Here is a 27,301-nt window from a genome sequence, read left to right on the forward strand (position 1 = left end):
TTTTTTAAATGCATATGAAAATTTTTGGTGGACACTTTTTTTCTAGGATGACATTATGCATCCTGGCTGTCTTTATCTATCTGTAATTTCTTTCACTCTCTGTTAGAGGATTTATCCTTGGTATATTGTTTGTAACTCAATAATCAATTAATTTCTTTTGCTTTTGTGTTTTCATTTATCTCCACACAGTCATGAAAAGCTTCCATATTTGTCTGAACTTTGTTTCCATTTTCTACATATTTTGTTTATTGTTATGATTTAGATTATTGATGAGTCAAATATAATTTCAATTTTTAAATTATTCATCAAATTCCATAGTAATATTTGAGTAAAAATTTAGTATTCTTTACAAAAATTGCCTTGCTTGAACATATTTTTCCCATTTCCTCAACCTCTCCATAACCCTATTTACAATGTTTAACAAAATCCCTCTTAAAAAAAAAAAAAAAAAGAAGAAATTCAGTTTCCTATTAATTGTCTTTCCTATTCTACCTCAAGTACACGTTTTAAATTTTCTATCACTAAGTATTTGGATGTTCTTGCTATTTGCTTAGAAAAGAAACTATGGATTGTTCACTCTCTAATCAAATGGTGCTCAGCAGGAGGACACCTGTGTTCCCTTTCTCCTTCAGTCACTGGCAATAAACCTTTAGCAGTCTGTCACTCTCTGTAGATGAAGCTCAGGAAAAGACATCTGCTACCCATAGATAAAGCAATACCTTTAATGACATGCTGGAAATAAGTGGATCTGGAGGGTCTGCTCTCTATAAGAGGAGCATGACAAAAAGTTCATGAACATTTCAATGTAAGTTCTAGTGTGATGGATCAGAAAGATAAAAATAAGAAAACTCCTGTTGCATAAGACAAAATAATAAGGAAATTATTATCAACCAAATTATTATCAATTATCAACCTCCCTTTTGCTGCACAGGTCAGTTCCTGTCTCTTTTATTCTCAATTCACCTACTTGCAATGATGTGCAGATTTGCTATGAATTTGAGTTTTCTATACAATATATTCTTCTGCTGACACTGATCTTTCTCACTCATGGATCATCTTTAGCCCCATATTCTAGAAGATGGTCCCAATGTGAAGAGTTTCTGTCTGCCCAGTCTCAGCTGATCTTAGGAAAAAACTTTTTTCTCCCTTTAAAGAGGTCAATTCAACCAGAGGATGTACCAGTGAAGGATAAGACAAACATTCACAGCCCTTCTAGCAAGAGAGGACAATGCCAAATGAACAAGGCTGAAAGATGCAAGACTGGGATTTTAGTGACAACAGAAGCTTAACTCCTGACTCTATTAGTCACTCTTCTAGATATGCATTGTCACTTCTGAGCTGTGTAATGTCACTTTTTATATTGTCAGCCAGTTACAAAAATGTTGATTTAATGGGATCCCTCCTGATGTCATCCCAACCTCCCACCTGGATTAGGACTATCATTCAACAAGTTCTCTGGGAAACATATTTCAGTGACACACTTCCTACTGCTCATCAGAAAAACTTTCCACATCTTCAGCTTGAGCTTATTAAGCCACACTTTAATGCTGTTTGGTGTTGTTTTACCATCTTTCCTGTAAGAGAAGGGTTTGTCTCCACTTTCTCTGTAACAGCTCCTCGGCTGTCTGCAGGTTCCTGTGTTGGTTGTGACTCTGGAGTGCATATCTTTTGTCTCTTTCATTGATACTGAATCCTTGAAGGCAACAAGGACAATATTGTGATTGTGATCTCACAGTCCTGCCTCCTTAAGGCTGGAACATTTATCAGTGGAATATTCTTAGACCAGCTTCCTCTATGTAGTGTGCTTAATTCCTTTACTCATGTCCCTCAAGAGAGTCTGGACCAGGGCACTCTATACTGCAGGAAGCAGTAAGAGGGTTTAGCCATGTAAGACAGGTATTTACGTTGTTTTCATGGCAGACTAAATATTATGATTCATTCTATTTACTAGCATGTAGTAAAAAATGCCTGCTGAATCATGTCTGCTGAATGTGCAGGCGGTTTGGAATTTGACATGCATTAAACCACCTTGAATGAAAAAAAATGTTGCTGCCAGGCCAAATTCTCACAATTCAAAGTTTTGTAATCTGAGCATGTTTTGAACAAGACATTCCTGTCAATCAACTGGCATCTAAAGTAAATCAGCCTTAAAGCTTCATCAGTATTAATTACAAAACTCTGGAGGCATTAACTGCTACTACTCTTTGGATGTACATGCAGCAAATATTTAAGACATTTCCCACTTTTGCCTGGGCAGACACACTAAAAATAACATCTTCCTAAATAGGAGTGAAATTCCTAAATATAAACTAAGTAATACAATTAATAATTGAACTGTATGTGTTGCTGATTTGTGGTCACCCTATTTCTTTATGGATGCAAGATGACGCAAAATATGAGTCCAGAGAAGGTGAGTAAATCTTCTGAAGTCTCTAGAGGGTAAATCTGTGAGGAGCAGCAGAGCGAACTGGGGTTGTTCAGTCTGGAGAGAAGAAGGCTCAGGGGGACCTTCTGGCTCCCCACAACTCCCTGGAAAAGGGTGCAGCCAGGGGAGGTTGGGCTCTGCTCCCAGGGAGCAAGGGACAGGATGAGAGGACATAAACTCTTTACACCATGGGAGATCCTTGTTGAGCACCATGAGGAATTCCTTCACAGGAAGAGTTAATAAACACTGGAAGCTGCCCAGGGAGGTGGTGGAGTCCCCCCATCCCTGGAAGTTTCTAGGGAATGGCTGGATGAGCCACTAAGTGCTCTGGTGTGGGTGACATAACAAGGATTAGTCACAGGTTGGACTGAATGATCTTGAAGATCTTTTCCAAACTTAACGATTCTGTGATTCTGTGAAAAGCCCGACTTCACCACCATTAATTGTCAAGTCACAAAATAACAATGTGATGTTCATTTATATGTGTACATCAAAGACTCTTACAACATTATTATCAGAAAGTCTAATAATTAGTAAAACAGACATACCTTTATGGTGAAATAATGAGCCCTTTTACAGGCAAAATGATAATCTCTGTTAACATTTATATCACTGAAACACGCTAATGACTAAACATTTCAGACAAAATAGACTTTTATTTTCTCTTCTCCACAAAATCATGTTCCTATTAATTTAACAAGGACAAAATTCAAAGACAATGATAATATTGCTGATATAGTCATAAAGTAATTGATGCAGACACACACAATTGGGCAAGATAATACAGAATGAAGAGAACAATTTGCTTATTATTTTCTGCATCAACTATAAGCACTGAGAAAAATAAATGAAGAGATACCATCCATTAAACCTCCTGTCTTCACAGTGCATGGTTCATAAAATCACCTGTTTCAATGTGAATGTGTTTTTCTTACTTTTAAAGATGATAAAACAAAACAAACTAAAAAAAACTAAATTGGTAATCTATATAAGGAATGAGATTTTAAAAATGCCAAACAACCTGAAATTTAAATACAGTAATTGTGTAAACTGATGGTATATCAGTGGGGAAAATTACATGTTAAATTCCAAAATCTATATGGAATATAAACATTTGCAAGGTCTGTATATGCCATTAGGATATTTTTAATGGGAAAGGAACCATGAGGTATAATACCAGAAAAGTTAGTATTACACACTACACTAGAGTGTTGAATGTTTCCTTTAAAAACCCAGGAGTGCACCAAAAAAGCTGATCTTTAAACCTAATTCAAAACTGGTTCATCAATGTTTTTAAGGCTGTGTTTATTATCTTCAAACCACTTGGTTATACTGGAGATGAACCCAAGGGATTTTACTGGTGCAGCAGAGAAGTACATTGCAATTGCAACCAGCTTACAAGGGCCACCTTCAGAGAACTTAATGGTTTAGAGAAGCACCAGGTTTGATGCAGCAGGAGCATTTTTCTGTGTTTAGGAAGCCTGGGAGTGTGGCTAAATCCCAAATAAATACCTAGGAATATGAGTTTGGCTCTTATCTCAGTCATTTCTTTGCAATGCACTTAGCAAATTGAACTGCCAAACACCTTTTAGTGGTGGCAAAAGTATGTGTAAAATAGAGTAATGATTTTCTCAGTAGGAAATGTGAGGACAATTTTTTTTTTTTTTTTTTTTTGCAAGCTAATTGAAACTGTTTCAATGAAGTAATTATTGAAATAAAACTATTATGTTAAATGGAATGCTAAACTAATTTTTTATTTACTCTTTATCAGTTTTCCAGTGTTATATTGAAAATATTAAATTAATGAAATTTTGTTTGCTTTTTAAATAAATTCATTAAATAAATAAAGGAGGAGAGAAGAATGATTTAACCTCAATAGACCTGGAGATTATGAAAAGACATACAGTAATCAAATAGTTCAAATTAATTTTTATATTAATACTGTTAAATTAGAAGCAACTCTTGTTCAGTTCTGTCATTTAATTTAAAAGCAATTTATTTTGCTAACCTCTTTCTAATTTGAACAGAGAAACAAATATCTAGTTTTGCCAAATGAATTGATGAGTTTGAATCAATACAATTTCATTTGTTTCTAGAATCATTGAAGCATAAACTCATTTGGCTTGGAAGGAACCTCAAAGACCATCTCATCTCATTTCACCCCCATCTGCCATGGGCAGGGACACCTTCCACTATCCCAGGTTTTTCAGTGTTTCATCCAATCTGGCCTTGAACTTTTCCAGGGATGGGGAAACCACATCTTCTCTGGGCAACCTGTGCCAGTGCCCCACCATCCTCACCCCAGATTACACCTGGATTACATTGGAGCAGAGTTCTTGTACAAAGGAGCTCTTTTTGTGGGTTTGTGGCAATGTGGGTTGCAGGCTGCAATGGTTTCTAGGGATTATTACCAATCTACACCACACCACCCTCCCTTGCTTCCAACGGAATGTGAAGGAAGTTCTTTTCAGAGAACAGTACCAAGTTTAGTAGTAAGCAAATAGCTTACAGAAAAATGCCCCAGTTCCATCAAACAGTGTAACACAAACTGACCACATTCATTATTTAGCTGATAAATACAGCATCTGAAGTAGAGATATAATGCTTGAAGCACTCTGCTTGATTTTGAGGTACAGCAAGCTTCAGAATGTTTCCATTTTTCTGTATTTTCTAACAGCTGTGATTTTTATTATAGGTAAGTGGACCTAACACTCATGAAATGTGTCAGATTTACAGTGCTGGAAATGAGAAGCTTTCAGTTTAATGTAGAGAAGAGCTGCAGTGAAGGAAGAGGCAGAAAGAACATTTTGATCCCTGAGGAATATATCTCTGCTTCTTACTTTTGTCTCTGGAGGGAGCAGCTCAGCACCGGGGTGGCCTCCCCTCTACTGCTTCAGTCACCAGAGCAGACTGAATTCCATTGGATTTTTACAACTATGAGAAGAACAGCTGTGTTCACTCAGTTTCTGGTCTCTCCTTAAATATTTTCAAAGATAAAAAAATGCATGAAATTGCATATCTTTGCTGAAATTTGTTCAGACTCTTTTCCTCAACACTACTGGTTTATAAAACCAGTTGGTGTCCCAGCACACCAAGGCAGCTGACCAAATCAATATAATGACACTGAGTCCTTCCCATGAAAACTTGTCACAGCTATATTCACCTCTCATAAAAGTTTCAAAGATAGAGAAGTATTTATGAAGCATCCATGGGGGAAATATGTAAAGTAAGAAGAGGAAACAGAAAGTACATCATCAGAAGTCTCATAACCTATTTTTAGTTGATTCTTCACTCACCATCTTAAATTACCATCTTTGTCTGAGAATACAATCATTCTAGGCTAAACTTGGATGTGACATTTAAGAATTTAAGCTTATACAAACTCTTATGCAGAGCATATCCAATACTGGAAAAGGTAGCAGCAGTGTGACTCATAATAAAATTTACTTTCAATATCTCATGATATTGGTAAGTGTCTGAGTCAGAATGTACAGACTTTAGTCATTTAATATTAGGCTGATAACCCAAAAGGTGATACAAGTAATGCCACCTTTCCCATTTATTCAGATTGTTGGTTCTGCTTGTCCCAATAATATGACTAGATCATAGATCATCTCTGCAAGGTTAAATGTGGTTATGAGAAACAGTGTCAAGAAATCAGCACAGATATAAAAGTTGGAAACTTCCTCTTTTAATAAGAATCTTAAAAATCTCTCCACTAACAATCATCTCACTTTTCTTGTTTCATAGAAATTGTATTTCTGAAACATCCATAGGGACTAGTAGCAGCTAGGCTAATGACTGTGTTGGGAGCTAAAGATTCATAAAATCATGGAATAGCCTTGAGTAGAACTGACCTCAAATATAATACAGTTCCAAGCCCCTGCTGTAGTCAGGGACACCTTCCACTATCCCAGGTTGCTCAGACCCCTGTGCAGCCTGGCTTTGGACACTCCCAGGGATAGGGCAGCCACAGCTTCTCTGGGCACCCTGTGGCAGTGCCTCACCACCCTCACAGGGAAGATTTTTTCCCTAATATCCCTTCTCTTTCAGTTTGAAGCCATTCCCCCTTTTGCTGTCTCTGCATGCCTTTGTAGACAGTCTCTCTCCATCCTTTTTTTAGGCTGCTCTCAGGCACAGGAAGGACTGCATTCATAAAGTGTGGTGAAATTGTGATCCATTATTTCAACTTTTTCCTCTTATTTCTCTGTTTTTCTGATGGAAACATATCAGATTTGAGGAGCTGATCACTGTCTAGTATATATATATATATATATATATATATATATTTATATATGTACATCAGATTATGATTTTTTTTCTGACCTAGAGATGCAGCAACTGGGAGATATTTTTAAACTTTTTATTTAATTTTCAATCTCATGAGAAGGGTGGGACAATACAGATATTATAATTCACATTTTCACAATCAGAAGCCAACCATTTCCTAATTACAATACACTATAAGCATTTCTTGGCCTATCAGCTTTTTGCACACAATGCTGTAAATGTCTTAAAGCCAATCATCTAAAATTACCCCTTGTGGGTCCCACTACAATGTATATTTTATAGTGCTATTTCTCCAAAGTATCTAATCTTATTTGCAAGTTCATCCTTTGAAACTTTTTCTAGTTCCATTTCTCTCTCAACAATATCTGTCCTATTCCATGGCACTTCAAAGTCAGCATTTCTTATCTCAAGGTTTGCATACAGATCCACACTGTGTGGGCCTTCTGTCAGGCTTTGAGAATTCTCTAACACCCATTTCCCACACACATACATATATTTGGAAATTAAAGAGAGCTCAATTACTGTTGAAGGGGAAAACAGAGCAGTTTTTGTGGTCTCCTGGCTCAGTGATCATCTTTCCCAACACACACAATTCTATCAGTTCTGTGACTCTATGAAAAGTGGCCAAATGGAGCCCTGGAGCCAGCAGAGTCCTTGGACTCCTCAGGGGTGGAGTGACAGGAAGCATCAGTGTTTCTGGTGTTGGGCAACCAAGCCTCCCCCTTCTCATCCTCAAAACATTCACTGGAAAGAACCCCACCAAAATTAGCAAATAGCAAAATTAGCAATTAGCAAAATTAGCAACTGACTTCCGTTCTCCTTTTTGGCCTTGTTGAGCAGTGACATCCCCAGTCTGACAGCACAGATGGATGTTCTCTTGAAGATGGAGCTCTTGGCAATGTCTTGCTGGAAGAGAAACTTTCTGTGGTGCCACATGCACTGCAGGGCAAGCAGGATGGGAGTCAGTTATGAGGGGCTGCAAATCACCTGTGTTCTTTAGCACACATACAAGCTTCGTTTCCAGAAGGTATGATATGGTCTCCCAGATTACATATTTACACCACTAAATAAGACACCAACAAAAACCCTCTTCTTTATTTGTCTGTCTGTGGAGAAAGCATAGCAGCAGAAGAGATGGAGAGAGAATTCTCAGTTGTTTAAAAATAAAAAAGGCAGTATACAGTAATTGTATTTAAATAAGTAAAACAACCCTATTGTGATTAGTTCACACACTTTTGTGTTTTAATCTGTGTGCTGCAGTATTCCTTTTGTTTCTTTGTTGGTGATTTTCCCCCTTAGGTACTTAAATAATACCTGATTCTTTCTGTATTAGAACCTCAAAACATAAATATAAGATCACACCACTTCTGTTGTTCAGGGAACTGTAAGTCACATCCATTTTGTCAGAAGGTAAGAAAAAGCAAAACCTTCATAGGAATTGTCCAAGGACTTCAAGCAAATTAACTAAACCCTTTTTAAATTAATAACTTGTCACAGCAACTTTTTATTCTGAAGCATAAGTATTCTGAAGCAGAAGATACCTAATCATCGTGCCAGTAGAATTCTCCCACCCTGAAGATGTAAAAATTTTTCAATAAATTACCAGGAGTAATGATACTAGACTGCAACATCTATAAATGTATGAAGGTATAGTTACATATAATAGATAATTTATGTTTAAAACCTATTTTTATGGATATGAAAAGTCAAAAAAAAATTAAAAATTTGGACAAGCTCTGTGGAGTGAAGACTGTAAGCTGTTTATTTTGGAACTAAACAGCAATAACCTCATTGTAGAAGTTAACCTTCTAATTTGTACTACAATGCCTGTTTTTAACAATTCAAGTAATTTTTGACACTTCATTTTCTGTTTAAATTCTATGTCATGTTAAAAATTAGGTCTGAAAGGAAGATGACAGGATGGCCTTTTAAGTAGCCATATGGAAATATACATGTACTGAGCTGGAGCTGCAAATAGAGGGGCAAGATAGTCCAGGCTGGAGCTCAGGAACATGTGGGAGTCTGGGGATCAGAGCAGACCAGGCTGCTGATATCATTAAGCAGACGTCCTTCTATACATGCTGTTTGTATTCCTTAAAGGGCAGCTATAGCTGAAACAGGATTGATCAAAACAGGTATCAGATTTGTTAGGAGCAGACAGACAGCAGCACAGCTCCCTGGCAACAGATGGATATCTTTCCTGTGTGTGTGAGGGAATGGTTGAAGCTGGGTCAGGGGAGGGTTAGATGGGATTTCAGGGAAAGGTTCTTCCCCCAGAGGGTGCTGGCACTGCCCAGGCTCCCCATGGAATGGGCACAGCCCCGAGGCTGCCAGAGCTCCAGGAGAGTTTGGATAGCACTCTCAGGGATGCTCAGGGTGGGATTGTTGGGGTGCCTGTGCAGAGCCAGGAGCTGGACTGGGTGATCTCTGTGGGTTTCTTCCAACTCAAGGTATTCTGGGATTCTATGAAATACAAAATGGTGATGCATATTCACAGACTGCATCTTTTAATGGTGACTCTTTCCTGGTTGACCAGGTAGATAAAATACAAGGAAAGCATATCCTTAGTTGTTCTTTTCAGCTCAGCCTTTTTTATTTTGGTTATTTACTACTCCATACTTATTGCAGTGTTTTTCTGTACAGTGATGCTGGAATGATGCAACTGTACAAAGATGTGTCATGAAGTGCTAAAACCCATGATTTAAAATCACTCTCCTTGTAAGACCAACTTTCAAATGCAACTGTAAAGCAACCACTCCAATGTTAACTGAAGCAGCAGGAGGCACAATTTCAGAAGTGTTTTTAGCATTTCCTCTCAGGGGGACTTGCTGTTCCAAGGGCCTGAGCATCATCTTTGTGTGCAATGTGTGTCACAGGTCAGTAAAGGTTACCTGTTTCCTAAACCCCACACAGAGACAAACAGGCCAGATATGCAGCTGACACCATTCTCTGTAGCTCTTTCAATAAAAGACATTTCAGAAAAGTCACACCTCTTTTAAGCTGAAGTTTAATCTGATTATAGACTCTACAGGATGTACCCTCATTGTTATCTAAATACATCCTTCACCGGAGATCAGAGCAAAGTTTATTCACAACCTCTTCTGAGATTCAGAGGCTATAATTTTAACTAAAGCTAAACACAAGGGTGATTTTTATCTCCCACATTCATTTAATTAAACATGGTTCATAAACTGCCATCATTAATACTAAATCACCATGAAAAATCTCTGTAACATTAAATTAACCTTTGATTCTACATTTTTCCTTTTATGTCATATTTGATAAAACTTGCAAGGGGATTTATAGATATTATTTAAATAGAGACAAACAGCTATGCAAAGTACAACAGGAAGTACAATTTTTTGCTGTATGAGTCAGAAAATAAAACTGACAAATAAAATGCAGCTGCAGGCAGGAAGATGATTTAAAGATGTATATAGAACTTCTTATAGCTGCTATTTTGTGATGCTTAAATAATGGAATGCTATTACAAATTCTAGTTCAGATCAAGTAAATCCCTGAATGTTTAACTACGGATCATTTAATCTGACTTTCTGTTTATCTCTGATCTATTAATTCTATGTCAACTATGTTGTCCTTCATCATTGATTGCTAATGATCACTGATCATTGTTGCCCTTCAAGATGGAAATTTGTCTCCGTTTTTGAGTGAAATTCACCCCTTTTTACCCTAGTTAGTATTTCTTGTTATGGCTCTGACAAATCAGAAAAAATGGCTGTTATACACCATTGTGTCTGGACAGACTTACAAATTGTAGATGTCAACCCTATTTTAATAAAGTAATTCACTTAGACTCTTACAATTTCCACTCCAAGGTATATTTGGTAGATGCCAAAGCAGTTTGTTCCTTATTTGTCTCATCACCAGTTTATAAATTCCTCTGTAAGACACAAGCACATGAGGTCCATGTAATATTCCATTTCCTGTTCCAATACTGCCACACCCAGTCCTAAAAATTCCACTTACCTACTTACTGCTCACCTTCACTACCATCAATTTTTTTTTTCCCAAGAAGCTGAAAAATAAAATGAGAGACAGAATTTTCCTTTTGTCTGCTCCTCTTAGTACCTGATGCAAGTGCAGTATCTGGCAGATAACTGGGCCCTTGTCATAACATCACAGAGTTATAAAATTATAGAATTTTTAGGTGAGAGTAGAAATTTAAGATCACATACTCAAACCATTAAACCAACACTGACAACTCCACCTTTAAACCACACCCCTAGGTATCAGCCTGACATGTCCTTTAAATATTTTCATGCATGGTGACTCCACCACTGCCCTGGGCAGCAGGTTTCAATTCCTGGACACTCTAAAGGTGAAGATATTTTCTCTATTATCCAATCTACCGTTCCCTCAAGCCACTTGAGGCCATTTCCCCTCATTCTATCCTTTGATATCTGGAAGAAGGAATCCACACCCACCTCACTGCAACCTCCTAGCAGGGAGTTTGTGGACAGCGAGAAGGACTTCCCTCTTCATGTGCCTTCCATCTTTTCTTGGAGGCTTTTTTTTTTTTTCCTGTAGCAATTCCTTTCTCATACAGTGAACATAAAATAGGTATATTGATTATTGGTGTATCCAGAAATTATTTTTCATTAGCAAACACTTAAAAGATTTTCATTAGCAAATTCAGAACGCATTTAATATGGATCCTATAGATACTTGTAATTTTTTTTTTTTTTTAAATCACCTCCTCATCTGATGCAAGTCAAATGCCACACTAAAATGTACATGTATTACACACAAGGAGCTACCTTTATCAACCAAATTTGTAGTCTTATCAAATAATGAAATCTAAACTATTTGACAAAACCTATTTTCCATAAAACCACATTGACTGCCATGAATCAGAGTCCCTCTCTCTGATTCTCTATTAATGGAAAATCATATTGACTTTTTCATTATATTGTCTGAGTTTGATGTCTAGGTAACTGGCCTATAATTACTAGGACTTTTTAGCTCATCCTTTTTGAATATCAGTACCAGAACAACACATTTTCAGAAATCCAGGTTTATCTAAAACTATTTTTTCCCTGAAGATTGACTATTTATTTATTTGATTTTTATTTTGTTGGTCCATTAAAATGTTCCTGTATGCAATTCATTTTACTATGCAGAGTTTATGTGTTTTTATTTTGGATAGATCATGAACCTAGTAATCAGCCTTTCATGACACAGACACGTTATTCTCTTCAGTGATGATGCTGAGAAAAAATTCTGGTCTTTTTTTTTTATTTCATGGTTTTATGTTCTGTATTTTCCATCATTAAAACAGAATGGCTCTGTAAATAACTATTAACTTTTTTTTTAGAAGGATGTTCACATTTTCTAAATATAAATTTATAAATTTTCTAAATTTAATTTTTTTCCTTCTACACCTCTTCTTGTCATCAATTTCATATGCAACCCTTCAATATGTTTATGTGTACGTCCATTCAATACTAAATACAATACTAATGACAAAATTTTGGTTATTAGGTGGAACATTCTGAATTCTGGATACTCTTGTCTAGTGTAGCAATTTATAAACTGGGAACTGATATTTTTGTGATCATCTTGGAGCCACTATTTTTAATTTCATCATAGGTCTTCAAGAGGAGAAAAACTTCTCATAGGATGAATCAGGAAGTAGAAGTAAACATCCTGATGAAATTAGACAGAGCAAGGTCATGCTATACAATTTGAGACTGTGCTGCCCATTTCTGCATAATTTTATTCAGGGAATTTGTTTAAATTGCAATGAGGAAATACAGATGTAAAACTTCTACATGTTAGATCTCATCTAAACTCAGTGCAAATGCACAGTTCATCTCTGAAAGCTCTCATAATTGTCTCCTTTTCTTGAAAGAATAATTTATCTCATGTTTGTTAAATAGAAACTCTGCATAAGTATGCAGTTACTATAACAACAACTGCATCATCATTTCATACCCTGATTTACTCTAGCAAGGTGCTTAATAGCCATCTTTTGTTACAGTAGACTGTAGATTATGACTGAATTTTCAGATGCCGGGAATGTGTGTATTCCCAGACCATGCATGGGGCTATGCAGGGACACTGTACCTGCATCTGAAGGGAAGTAAGGTTGAGACTTTTTCTCGACTGTCCATCACTGCTTCCTGCAAAGAGAGCTTCCTGCCTCACCATCTGCCCCTTTCCACACCATGAATCCCTTGCCATGTCAGAATCCATTGATGAAGTCGTGTTCACCACTGTGCTTGATGGCTGGTTTGTCACTCTCAAATACAATTTTCTTTATTTTCCTCCATGGACCACTCACAACATCCTTGTTCTTCCTCCTACAGCTGGGCTGTAGGGCTTTCTTTTTCCCAGACCATTCTGACCACACCCTTGTACTTCCCTGTCTGTTGTTTCCATCCTGCTTCTATCTCCATTTTCTCCTCTCAGACTTGCTTTCTCCTGGATTTGTTTTTTTTTTTTCCATCACCCTGAGTCTTGGCAGTCTATGCAAGAGAAAGGAATGCTGTCTGCTGCAGAGCTCTTCTGGCAAAGAGAAGGATTTAACCAGAGGATGATGTCAATATTCACCACAAAATATCCTACCTCAGGCACCTGCATTTTAAGGACTGGCAACTTTGGTCTTTCTTTTCCTGTGTCACCCTGTCCTAAATGCATCCCAGATTTGTGGGATGGCAGACCAGGCTCAGCATCTGCACCTGGTACATGGAGTGGGTCCACAGGCAGGGAAGCCAAGGCCTTGAGACAAGGCTTCTTGTGAGGCATCCTAAGGTGGGAATGAGAGATAAGCCTGGGAACACTTATTTCCTGTATTTCAACATGGTTTCGTCTTCTCTACTCAGACAGATATTTTTGGAAGCCCTTATTTTTGAAGATTCAAGTTAAGATACTGAGTTATATGAATATAGGAGGAAAAAGTTTAGTCTTATTATTTCAAAAGGATCTTAAGTCAACAGGGTAATAGATACAGTAACTGAGATATTGTAGGGAGCAGCGCTGTTCACTGTTGATCCAAGCATGCTGAGCAGAGAAAAAAATGTGATCCAGAAAGCCCTGCCAAATTCTGTTTTCACTCAATCTGTCATGAACACCCAAATGCCATTCCCAGGACCCAACCTTGTTTCTCACTTCCCTGTATTTATCCTCCCCCCCACACACTATGATGCTCCTTCCCCTCTGACACAGAGTTTGTCACTTTACAGTCCACCCTCTCATTTTCTGCTGTTCAGTCTCCCACCCCTCTCTCAGAAATTATACACATCTATTTCTCTGTTTTAACACTCCAGTTGTGCTGATTTCCTGGTATGCTCAGAGTTCCCCAGAACCAGGAACTCTCTTCCTCTGACAGAGGTGAATTGTATCATGTCACAAACAAGTGGCACAGCCTTACAAGAGCCAGTGGTGACCTGGCTTCAGCCATGCACTGAGAGCAGAGAGATAACACACAGACCTTCTCCTGTCTGGCTTGAAAAGAAACTCACATCCTCAGAAAGTCTTTGCCTACATACTCTTTGTTTGCAAACCAAATCCCTATTTTTAGTCTCACTTCCCCCAAAGGATATGAAGTATACACATAACTGTAATAGTCAACAGCAATAATGAGGATAACTCCTTGAAGTATGAATCATGGGCAGTATAAGGATTTGAAGTGTGAATCAGATCTGGGCAAGGAGAAGTTGTTTGACAACTTTTTTAACCACTCTTTCAAGGGGAGGATAAAATCTTGGGATTTGGAGTAGTGTTCATATTCACTTCCCCTTTCTACCAAAATTCAAACATGAATTTTGATTTTGATGTTTTTGATAGAAAATTGTTCTAAGTTCCAAGTGTGGTTATATGTGGAAACTATATTTCCCTAAGATCAATAGTCATGTTGCAACCACAAATATTGAGGACAAAAATTGTTTCAGCACAGGGCAAAAAAAAGAAAAATTTCCTTTTATTTTGAAAAATTCTGAAGTTGCTATAATATGGACTAGATCAGAAACCAAATCTCACATGGTATTCTAATGCTGTAGAATGTTTGCAAGCATGGTAAACTTCCCACTAATCTCTGATTTCAGGCTGCTATAAATGATTAATTGTTCAACTCCTACTGGAATTTTAGTATCTTACATATAAATATGTAAGATTTCTCAGCTGTGCCAGTTGTCAGTTCTATTTTACGATAAGGCTGAGCTGAGAAGTGGGTAAGATTCTTCCCTCCAATCCTTTCTGCTGGTATTGGCCCTTGTTTTGGTGTCCTTGCTCATTAACTTTGTCAATACTGGGGCGGGGCGGGGGGGGGAAGAGCAAAGAATTTTATGGAGGGACACTGTTAGCCATTTATGTGGCTAAACTCCTTATCCAGCTGTCCCATCCCCACGAAGAAAGTAATCATCCAGGACAACTTCTGGGAAAGATCTGTGTACCTTTCTATTTTGTAAACTGCTTGAGCACTGGCAGTAAAAGTACAAACAGGCACAGATTAAAACACTGCAGGTGTGGTGGCAATTTTTAGCTTACATCCCTGAAGCATAAACATAAGGATTTTCACATGTAGATCCATGGGTAAAGAACCATTAATTCAGAAAAAATGGCATTAATGTGATTTAGCTGGAAACATTAGCAGTTATTTCATCTGTCAGTCAAGTCCCAGTCAGGGTCATTGACCTTACTTGGTATCAGGGGCTCCATGGTTTCTGAAGTTGCTTAGCATTTTCAAGTGATGTTAATTAGACATGGGTGAGCCCCTCATCCCCTTTCCCCCCCTCTTAACAGTGTTAACCCTGAGATTTACACATTTAAATGCCCTTTATCTTATGTAGAGGGTACTTTTCTCTCTCCCTGTTTAATTTGAGCATCCTTGAAAGATAGTTTAAAAAAAATTTAAATACCTTCAGGGTTGAGGAGAGTTCATGTTTTCCTGTTTTCTTAAGCACCCAAACTCCATCAAATCCCACAGTTTTTGTTGCTTATCCATTTTTCTTAGCTTGCTTTTACATTTCCATATCCTTTCATATCGCCATGATTTTACAATAGGCAATTATTTTATTTGCTTTGCATGCATATTAACCTTCAGGCAGCAGCTTTGCATGTAATAAATGATTCTGTCAAAGAGAGACTTGGAGAAAAAAAGAGTTTTCTGGTAATATCCATTTCATCTTAAAAAGAATTACACAGCAAACAGACATTTATTCCATATCTAACTGCCTATTCATACAGTTCAGCAGACTGTCAGATTAACTGTAATAGTACCTTCTGGTGACTGAATAATACAACAGTCTGTGCCCTCTCAGTGTTTCTTGCCTATTTTTGTTTAAGTGTCTGCAAAAACTGTGTCTATGTTCAGGTTTTTGAAGGGATGTGTTGCAGGATTGACCTCTGTTAGAAGTTAAGGTTTCTCCCAACCTAAATCTCTTTTAATTGGCAATAAAGTATGAAGCAATAGGGGCTTTCTTAGGACCTAAAAAATGTGAGTATCTTTTCCCCAAGCAGAGTCTGTTCAGTCAGTGATGGTAAGTGGTAAGCAGTCCCTCAGCCTTTATAAAAAGGTGTTTTGCCAATGAGTCTGGGGATAGTTGGGCAAAGTCTGGTTTGGCTTTGAGGGGCATTGTCAGAGTGAATCACCTCTCTTGTAACCTAATGATTTTGATACAGCTGGACTGGTCAATTTTATTTAATCTAGAATAGGGACACAGTCTCTTCATCTTTTCCCCCATAACACAGTGAACACCTAGGTGAGCAGTGGTGTTGAGACACAGCTCTTGAAAACAAAGTGATATCTTTTCCTTGATACAGAGAAGTGGATTTAGTTAGTTCAGCTTAAAGTACCTCCAGGCCAGACCTACACTTCCTAATTATTTAAGTGAAAAAGCAAATAGAGAAGTACCTTGTTCAAAGATACATATAGCTGTATAAACTGTACACACACTTGAATAATACAAATGGATTTTATATGTGATGCTTTTTAAGTGCAAGAGAATTTACTTTATAATTTTTAGAAAAAAAGAGAAACCTAACTCTGTCATTAAATGATTTAAAAGCAAAAGGTAACAATTTAGAGACAAAAGAGAATTGCCATACAACCCTTTACTGAATCACAAAATCATGAAATCAAAAAATTATAACAGCTGGAAATAAGTCTAACCTTTAACCAGTCACCAGCACCATGTTCATCACTAAATCCTGTCCCCACATGTCATATTCAAGTCTGTTTTTAACACTTCCAGAGTTGGTGGCTGCACTGATTTCCTGGGCAGCCTGTTCCAATGCTTTATAACTCCTTTCGTGAAGAAATTTTCTTTAATATCCAATCTGGACCTCCCCTGGCCCAGCCTGAGGCCGTTCCCTCTCCTCCTGTCCCTGTTCCCTGGAGCACAGCCCGACCCCCCCTGGCTGTCCCCTCCTGGCAGGAGCTGTGCAGAGCCACAAGGTCCCCCCTGAGCCTCCTTTGCTCCAGGCTCAGCCCCTTCCCAGCTCCCTCAGCCTCTCCTGGGGCTCCAGCCCCTTCCCATTTCTGTTCCCATCTCTGAACACACTGCAGACTGTCAATATGTTTCCTCTATTGGATAAGAGAAAAGAAAAAGCAAAGTGAACATCAATTCCAACTGGCCCTGGTACTCCCTGGTCTGTTCCATTGTGAACAACTTCCCCTTCTACTTCTAATAATTCTTCTAATAATTACTTTCTGTAGAATTTGTCATTTGTCCTTTTTTCTTTAATTGAAAGGCAGAGAAAGCATTTGCAAAAGCGTGAGCACCCCACAGTCCTTGAAAGTGGTTAACAGTGTTGGAGAAATGTTATCTTCAGTCCATAATAAAAATAAAATCACATTATTAGCTTGACAGGAAACAAGTTTCAGAAGAATGCGAACAACTGAGGAGTTGAAGCTCCTACAGGCTTTAAATGAGATTTGATTTCTAAGTTGTATCTTGTTTATCTGTTGAAACATGTCTTAACCTGTACTTTCAGATTAACTTAAGCAATTTGTGAATTCAAGACAATTTCAGCTAATTGCCTGAATCATAAAAAAAGAAAAGAAAGAATATTTCCCTATTGCTATATCTAAATGGAAATAGTAATGTTTTTTTCAGCTCAAAATACTTCATAATTACTAAAGTAACTCAAAATAAAAAAAAATCTCACATATTTTCAGGTTAGTTTTTACAATAACTTTCTTATGGTGTATACTTGGCTTTTACATTTACATTCTCTTTCTGACTGTGGACTAGGGAGAAATTGGCATTTGATATTTTTTTTCTGTGTCTTTTATTTCCTCTTCACACTACTTATATGAACCATAAACATTAACATAAGTGCCATTTAAATTTTATCTAATGCAAAAGGTGATACAATTTTCCAATTTGAATCATACTGAACTTTTCATTTTCTCCTAGTTCTCAATTATAAAAATATATATTTGGTTCAATAAAAAATCATATATAATTAATTTTGGAATTAAATTGTTATGAACATTTATTTTAGATGTGTAAATCAACATTGTCCTATTAAAATTAAAATATTTTCCACTGGTTTTAGTAGAACAATTCTGATTAAACTGTAAAAAAAGGCTGCAGCCTCTGGTTTCCAAATCCAAGAGTGATAGGTATTTATATAAAAAGACACTTTCCCAGCCTGCTGCAGATATGGAGTCTTATACATACATAAAACATAAAAACACACACCAGCGTGCCAACAGGTTTTTAATTATTTATCACACTCAGAACACAGAGTGTGATAACATTTCTGAAGTCACTTTTTTGTTTGTTATAGCAGGTTTGCTTAATGAATGTTCAGAATTTGTTTGCAAAGCATGAATGTAAAATGGAACAAAATAAGATCCTTGTCAAAGACCATTTAAATGGTAATGCAAGTATTGCAAAAGGTGATTGTGTCCCTTGTATAGGATTTATTTCTACTACCCCTGCATAGCCTGACTGCAAAGCTGACTGGGTTACCACCTAGTAATTTGGACTGACCAAGATTTTTTAAAATGTCTGTATATTTTAAGAGGTACATATATTAAAGGTATGCTTGCACCACAGTGTGCAAGCAGGGAGGGGTCTTTTATAATTTAGGAGATGCCTGGTGTTCTGTTTCCTCCCTTTCAGAGAAGATGACTTCAGTAATTTCACTTTTATTTATATCTGTGGTATAGGACTCAGAGTTTTCAAACCCAAGATATGTAATAAGTTACACTCAGTAAAATACTACTTTTTGACACTGTGTGTCTGTGGAATCACCCAAAGTTACAAGTCATTTCTAGAAATAAGATGCATAAAATTTTCTTGTTCAATAGATACAATATTATATCAAAAATTCATGTATGTTTATTGCCTGATTCCACTACAGAAGTGTATCTACAAAGGAGTTAATATTTAAGTTACATTTTAAGTGTCTGAATATAAAAAACATCTTATTAAGCTCATATTTGGTTGAAATCCCGGAGTACCTATGGGGAATCACTTTTCCAACACCCCTCAGCCATCAGTCCCTTAAGGTGTTGAACACAGATGTACCAGCTGCAATGGTTATTGGGGAGTTTATATCAACTGTGTCTTTGAAATTATCAGGGATAAAGAACATAATCTTTTTTGTTGGGTGTTTGGGACACAGAAAAGTCCTTTATAACCAGTAATTGTCACTTAAATAAGTTTGTGATGAAACTTCTTGACTAACACTTTTTCTTTTTTTGACTTTTTGGGACAAAACTCAGGGACCATTGCGACTTCAAATGTTGATTTCTGGTTGCACACAGAATTTTTTCCTGATAATGATAAAGTTGTTTATGTGTGGTTACTTTAATTTTAGCCGTTAGAGGAGGAGTGTAGTCTAAATTAGTCATAACTGGAGTTCCTGGTACAATAGACAGATAAAATTAGAGTGGGGAAATAGCTCCTGTCAAGGGTCTATGACCAACAGTATGATACACCTTCCAGAAGAGTTTCTTAGCAGATTAGACAGAAAGCTTACACTAATTTTAGATTCCAAAGTTAAGTAAAATGATCCATTAACTCCAGAGTCTTATTTATACTCTAGGTCCTTTTTGGATCAAAAAGTACCAGCATCCAAATCCAAAATCACCTGTAACTAACAAAAAGACTGCTTTTCAAATCAGTTGCCTCAATCTCATTCATCTTGGTCAAAGACTTTTTCCCTTTATCTAGTTACTAGTTTGTCCTCTGGCCTTTTACTGTTTTTTCCCACATTTCCATACTAGTCAGCTGCATAGCTCAATATTCATTTAATAAAGTTTTGAGCCTGTTCTCTATTTGTATAAGTTGCAATACAGAGCTTGCAGTCAGAACTCACAACCAAATGCTTTCAAGCAAAAGGGGCACAGGAAAGAATTCTATCATCAGAAGAAAAATGGTTTTCAAATCCACAATAAAATTTCTACTGTACTGAGAGACAGATCCACCAGATCTGGACAGATCTGTCCAGAACACATTTTTTATTATGGATAGAATATATGGATAGAATATATCTGCATGCATTCCATTTTCAGATAGTGCTGGTTCTTGGTTTAGTTACTGCTTCATTCCGTTGCAAGTGCCATGTTCCTCCTGACATTCAGTAAATTTGTCACTGAATACATTGGGACTATTTTAGCTCTGTATTTCCAACCAATGTCAAAGTTATGGCTGGCTCAAGTAGAGACAAGGTGACTGAATCCACCATCTAATCACAAGGTGACTGAAACCATCACAGTTTATTGTTTATTGTAACTGCTTCTCATTAGCCTTGTTTTCAAGATAAGTCCACTCCTACATTCAGCTTCTTCCTAGAGGTCAATCTCCATGAACCATGTTCTACCCTGTTTGAATGCTAAAACAGGCCACAAATACTTCTTCTCTCTGTTTTTGAAGATGCTCTGTTTCTGTCTGTATCAAATAAAAAAACCTCAGCAACAGTAGGGTACACTGAGGTATAGGAATGCCACTCGAAGTGCAAGAAGCAAAAGAAAGGAGTTTTGGGATAGCTCAATGTCTCCTGCTTTTTGCCATTCTAATATTGCTGCTTGACAGGGAACAGAGGCTAGCAACACAATTCACGTAGAGGGAACAGGAATGTTAGTCCCATGGAGCACATGGAATTTTCTGGGTAACTGGTGCCTTTCTTCTGTACAGAGAGCACGTGGAGAATGTCTGGATCTTCCAACATCATGGTGCAGCTATCATTCCTTCACATTTCTGGTAGCTGCCTGTAGAACACTCTTTTTTCACTTTTTCCAGGACATCAGCAGCAGTGAATGCAGCAGCAATTCCCAAATTTCCTCTCTCACCACATTTTTGAGTAATTACTCTATTCTTTCTCCTACCTTGTAGTTTTAAATTCCAAAATATATAAACCAGACACATTTTGACAATCCATTTCCTGTCTGCTTTTATGGTGCTTTTCACTTTATTGTAATGTTTGCTTTTCTATCCTTGTTGTATGAACTTAAAGAGAAGGAACAAATTTTAATTTATTATCAAGTTCATCAATTTTACACAAGTAAGATTATACGTCATGTTTCTTTCTGTGGAATCTATTTTCAGAGGTCTCTAGTCAGGAAGGTATCTCTCACTCCAAACTAATCTTTGCCTAGATTTCAAAAATATTGCCTTAAATGAACCCTGACACTGTGAATAAATAATTTCTTTCATTCTTGCAGGAGTCTATGTAGTTGAAAATTGCTACCAGTTCACTCTGCTGTTACTCCCCCAGCAAAGCATTTGCAAGCTGTTCAATCTCCTAGCAAATGTTTTCTGAAATTTTGCTTGCTTTCCTCTTGACTCCTTTCAGCTGTTCAACATTTCATTAAAAATTCAGGGGCTCAAAAAGAATGTACTTGCCTTCCCTTCTTAAGTTCCCTGGTTTGTTCCCAGCCTTGGATCTCCACAAAAGAGATGATGTTGATGTGAACTAACATGTGTGGAGTGAAGCTGAAGAGCTGCTTTTAAAGGTTGTCTCTTCTCTTTTCTTTAGAATAAAATAGACTGCCCATGCACTTCTAAAATATTGTTTTCCTCTACATTGCTAAAGGATGGCTTCTGTTTCAGATTTTCTGTGGCTTGTGCAAGAAATTCCTGAGGTAGTTATTCCTTTTATGACTATAACATTTCTTCATTTTTTAGAAAATTTTAAGACTTTTCTCTAATCACCTTGGAGCTTAAAATAATGATCTGATTGTTTTCCATACTCAACATTTAACCAATCCAATGTGAAGAAACAATTATTCATTTCTGGAGGGAACCTTGAAAATACTGTTCAGAAGAAAAACTGTCAGCTTTTTGTTATATTTGTCTCAATATATTCAATATACTGTACAGTACATACTGTACAGAATGAAGTTCCCCAAAGTAGAATTTCTGGCTAACAGTCTGTTCAAATTTGAGATTTCTGGAATGAAGAGACGAGTATCATTCCTGTAGGGTCATCGTGATGATTTCAATGCCTACTTCCAGCATAAATGTTAGAAGAATAACTTACATGTGACTGATTCTGGATAACGTGTGTTTGTGATGAGAATATATTGCAAGTATTTCAGGTTGTTCTTCAGAAATTCAGCACATACGCTATGGAAGTGTGCTGGGTGAGCAGGAGCATAGAATAAAGTATTTGGGAGAAAATAAAGAGTTTAGAATCAGATTGGTGGAAGGAGAAGAGGAAAAGGAAAAGGAAAAGGAAAAGGAAAAGGAAAAGGAAAAGGAAAAGGAAAAGGAAAAGGAAAAGGAAAAGGAAAAGGAAAAGGAAAAGGAAAAGGAAAAGGAAAAGGAAAAGGAAAAGGAAAAGGAAAAGGAGAAAAACTTTGATGGTGAGGTCTAAGTTAGGCATATTAGGCATCAATATAAATCAGTCACCATAGGCACAGTTCTTGATAGTTTTAACTCTTGCATGATACACGAGTTTAGGAATTCTTCTGGTTCTGAAGATGTCTAATTTCCCTACTTTCTGCACTTTCCCACAGTACCAAATTCCAAATAGCTTTGGGGAAGCCTTCCTGTCTGAAAGGGGTCTGCTTCTCCCTGTTCTCTCCCAGAGGCAGAGGAGAAAACTCACTTCTCTGAACTGAAACTTACTTAAGGAAGGATCTCAAATTCAGACTGGAGCAGAGTGAGGAGGGCAAATGGAAGGTGCACATCCTTAGAGCAGGAGCATTGATTCTTCAGAGGCAGCAATAATAGAACTTGCTCTGGTGACTGAAACGGTTCAAACATTTAAAAGCTGCTGCTTAGACTAGATTCATCTCCATGCTCTTTTCTCATTCAGCTGGGAACATTTCATGGAGATGAATTGGTCACTTCACACTTCTGTGAACCTCCTAAACTACAGATGGATGTGGAGAGCCCTTTGCTTTCATCCTTCTTTTTAAAAGTTCTTTTTTCAATACTGGCAATGTCACTATGAAAAAAAGAGTGTTTTGTGATTAACTTTATATCGTAGCGCAGTGGTTAATAGACTTCCTAAAGTTAGGCTGAAGAATTTCTGTCTTCTAGGAACTTTGGTAATATTTTACAGTCTGGGTGACTGTTTCCTTTGACAGTGACACAACAAAAGTTAAGATTTTAGGGTAAAGGTTTCTGAAGCAAAGTTCTCCCAAAAGTCAAAGATATGTACGCTATCATTACTTTCAGTGGAATGAAAGTCTCATTAGTGAGTTTTGATGTGTTCCAGGTAGTGTAGTAACACATGTGGTTTGTTGTGTACATGCAGGCAGGCACTCTGCACATTTCAAACATCTTTAAGGAAAGAGAAAAAACATTATCAGAGAACAACCGTCGGTGCATTGCTAAAATCCATTCTGAATTTTACTCCTGGAAAATGCAAGAAGGGAGGCGTGTAGAAAAGAAAGTAAAATGTGAAACATTTTGTAGAAAGATTGTGGAAAAGATTGATTTGACAAGGTGGAAGAGAAGGAAGCAAGGTTACACTAATATATATTTGTTTTTTACAGGAATTACACAAAGCAGAAATGGATGTGAAGGAAGAGAAGATGCAAAGGTGCCAGGTGGGAGAAAGTGGAGTATGTGGACAAGTTAGTCTCGGAAGAGAGATAAAAGATTATCTGCTATGGATCCTAGAATGTGAAGGAATCTTCCCAGCAGCATTTCTCTTTCACCTTGTAGGATCTCCAGCAATGTAGGGAGTAAGTACAGCGAGGTGGGGAGAGTATCTAGAGCTTCAGAGGGAAGTTCCAAAAGACCAAAGGTGTTTCACAGGTCTTTATATCTCCTGCCAGTGGAGACCCAGAGCTTAGGCCAAGGGTGACTTTCAGGTAGGGTTGAAGATCCCAAGAAATGCAGCTGTTGAGCAGAGAGGTAGAGGAAATATCTTCTTAATGAACTCAAAAAAAACAAAGTAAAAATGTTTTGGTGAACAAGCTGACTATCTTCTGTGTCTGAGCTTAAGGTAAAAAGCCAGGCCTGAAGATATGAGTACTGGTTGGCCAGGTTTTGGGTTTTTTAGCTGAAGATACCTTATTTGCTTATAATCTAACTGCAAAAGGGGCTGGTTTTGATTATTTTGAGCAGTGTAAATTTGCCACAGTGAAAATTTAACCAAAACCAGAAAGAGTATTAAATAAATAACAATTCAAAAAAGTGTCCTGTAGGAAGTATGTAAATAATTTTATTGTGGGCTATTACTGAAAGGTGAATTTTCCAAATTATGGCATTTAGCAGCATTCAAAAAAGATCCATTTTACCAGAAAGAAATCAAAGAAAATCTTTTTATGTGGAAGTAGAACAAATATAGATTCAATTTTTATTTAATTTTTTAAAAAATAAGTAAGTGTTTTTCATGGAATGTACATAAAAGACATAAAATACCCAATAGCACATGCCACTCCAGGAAATAGCATAATATGAGAATGATATACTGCAAGAAAAAACTTGAAATTCTACTAATATGTTAATAAAGATGGTTCTGCTAGGTTTTGCTGTTTTGTTTTTTTTTTTTTTATTTTTATTAAGGTGTTTGTCATTCTTCGATACATATATTTTAAAATGGCATAATGTCTAAAATCTTCAGAATACTGGAAAACACTTGTCCCACATGTTGATTTCTCAGGGTGTATTCTTTCAAGCCTTCATATGTGGTCATTATAACTTTTTTCTTTTTCTCCTCTCAACACAGAAATACCAGCATTATTTTCACTGCATCTATCTTATCTAAGCTATTATAATATGAAATAAGCATTATTTGCCCCCTTCAGCCATCACAGAGAGAGAAAGTAGTATAAAGTAAAGGATTGCTCAGTAGGGCAGTTTTCTTACATTTTAGGGCTGCATTGTTTGGTAGGTATAAGTCTAAGGCATGCAGGTTTTGTTATCAAATATTGAAAAAAAAGGGTGTTACCTCAAATCACCTGTCTGCCATTTCTTCAATTCTTTCCAAATATACCCATTTATCCATTTATCTGAACTACATATTCATCTGACACAGAACTGCTTAACACCCAAATCAACAAAGTTGTATCTCCTTTATCTTGATGGATAAATGTTCTTTTCCTTTCTCTCCCCTCCTGTAAGCCATTAAAATATTAGACAAATTGTGGTTTTGTTTAAACCCTGAGGCTCAAGACACCTCAGTTTTGTGGTGGTGACTCAATGCACAGTGACACTAAGAATTGTCTGCCTTCTACAGAGAGAAGAACCCCACTGGGGATTTGTTTGTCACCATATAAATGGGTCCTTTAGATAGTGTGATTTATTCTTCTAATGATGTTGTAAAGATAGCTTTATTTTCTCTCTCCACTGCCCTCCCCATAAGAGTGAACACCAGTGCTTTCAAACAAGAGTAGTTCAATTTATATTTCTACTGAACAACCATGGTTTCCACAGGAGCCATACCTGTTTTATAAAATCATAAAATTATTTGGGTTAAAAGGGGCCATATGGATCATCCAGTCCCACCCCATGCCAAGGGACACCTTCCACTATCTCAGGTGCTCCAAGCCTGGCCTGGGACACTTCCAGAGATGGGGCAGCCACAGCTGCTCTGGGTAACCTGTGCCAGGGCCCCACCACCCTCACAGGGAAGAATTTCTTCTTAGTATTTAATCTCAAAACAATCTCTGTCAGTTTAAAGTCATCACCCCCTATTCTATGACTACATCCCCTTTTGAAAAGTCTTTCCCCATCTTTTCTGTAACCCCTCAAGGTACTGGAAGACCACCAGAATATTTCCCTGGTGCACCCTCTTATCCTGGCTCAACAACACCAATCTTCACAGCCTTTCTTAATAAGAGAGCAGATTCAGCCTTCTGATCACCTTTTTAAGGTCACATTAATATTTATATTTTTTGAATCAGACTAATAATTTTTCTTAGCTCTGACTGGAAGGCAGTGCCAGTCCATGAGTCACAATTCTTTACCTCTTTCCATCTTGTTTAATGGAAAAAAATAATTCTGTGCTGTTCTTGCTTTCTGTGCAGCTTTACTTAAAATAATAAGTTCCTGTTTTTCCTTTCTACCTGCTTGCCTACAAAGGAGAGTGATATAGAATGACAGCTTCTCAAAGCCTGACCTCTGAACCAATGTTCAGGGAGATTAAGCAAGGTGATTAGTAAAACCAGCACGGGTGACAGTATGTCTCAGCATGTATGAGGGAGAAGAAACACTCAGGTATAAGCCCTAATGGTTTTGATGAATTTTAACAACCACTTCAAAACCTTGCCTAGACTCTCAAGACAACTTCTGTGTGATAAAAATTCTTGCATGATGAGTGTTGCTGCATTATACAGCACTATGGTGGGGAGCTAGACTCTCCTGGAAAGACACAGCAGATTTTTACCTGGTTAATTCTCTGGTAGCTTGGCCCTGGGTGGAGTGCCCAACCAGCCAATCACTCCCTTCCTCTTCTGTCCAGAGAGGACAAAATATGTTGGAAAAAATTATATGAGTCAAGATAAAGGCAATAAAACAGAAGCTTTTAATAAAACACATGAAAACAAAGGAAGACAAAAGATTTATTCTCAGCAGAGAATGTCCAGGATTCAACATGCCTGGCAGCTACTCCAGACAAGAAATATTGTAATAAGGGATGCATCCTTATTCTCTTTTAAGATAATAAACTTCCATTGCTGAGCTGAAACCAAGGGGTCTGTTGGGTCAGCATTCCTGGCTGTGTCTTTTCCCAGGACCTTGCCCACCTCCAGCCTCGTGGCAGAGGGGCAATAGGGGAGAGACATCACTGGGGATGTGCCAGCACTGCTCAGAGTAGCCAAAACAATGGTGTGTCATCAATACCTTGGCAGGTACCAATGCACAGCACAGCACTGGGAGGGCTGCTGTGGGGGGAAATTAACTCCATTTCAGACTGACCAAAAGCAGCTTCTTAGCACTAGTGGAAAAACTAATGCTAAGATATTCCTTGTTCTAGTGGAGTTTCTTGGCCTGTTTCCATGAATACTCAACGCACCTTTCTAAGAGTTGCTCAAAAGACAGAAAGAACAGACAAATTTTTTTCACTCTCAAGGGGTCTGTGCCTCCCTGAGAATCCTCAATTTGAGGATTGACAAAACGTCATAAAAATTTGATGGCCCCTTCTTTAATTTATTAGATTCTAGACAATGCAGACAAACCTCTATTTAATGATTTGAAACTTTTGGTTTCA

The 27,301-nt window shown here is 37.4% G+C and overlaps 1 long non-coding RNA gene across 2 annotated transcripts; it reads left to right on the forward strand.

The window, feature by feature from the left end:
• The first annotated feature begins 1,688 nt into the window (after nucleotides 1-1,688).
• LOC135291177 (uncharacterized) lies at nucleotides 1,689-5,371 on the forward strand. Of its 2 annotated transcripts, none has more exons than XR_010354048.1 (2): nucleotides 1,689-1,896; nucleotides 5,103-5,371. It is a non-coding gene; the product is annotated as an uncharacterized LOC135291177 (long non-coding RNA). The 2 variants fall into 2 exon arrangements; XR_010354047.1 differs by having other exon boundaries at nucleotides 5,121-5,371.
• Nucleotides 5,372-27,301: the final 21,930 nt, after the last annotated feature.

This window comes from Passer domesticus, chromosome Z, assembly GCF_036417665.1.
Source record: "Passer domesticus isolate bPasDom1 chromosome Z, bPasDom1.hap1, whole genome shotgun sequence".
Taxonomy (NCBI): Eukaryota; Metazoa; Chordata; class Aves; order Passeriformes; family Passeridae; genus Passer; species Passer domesticus.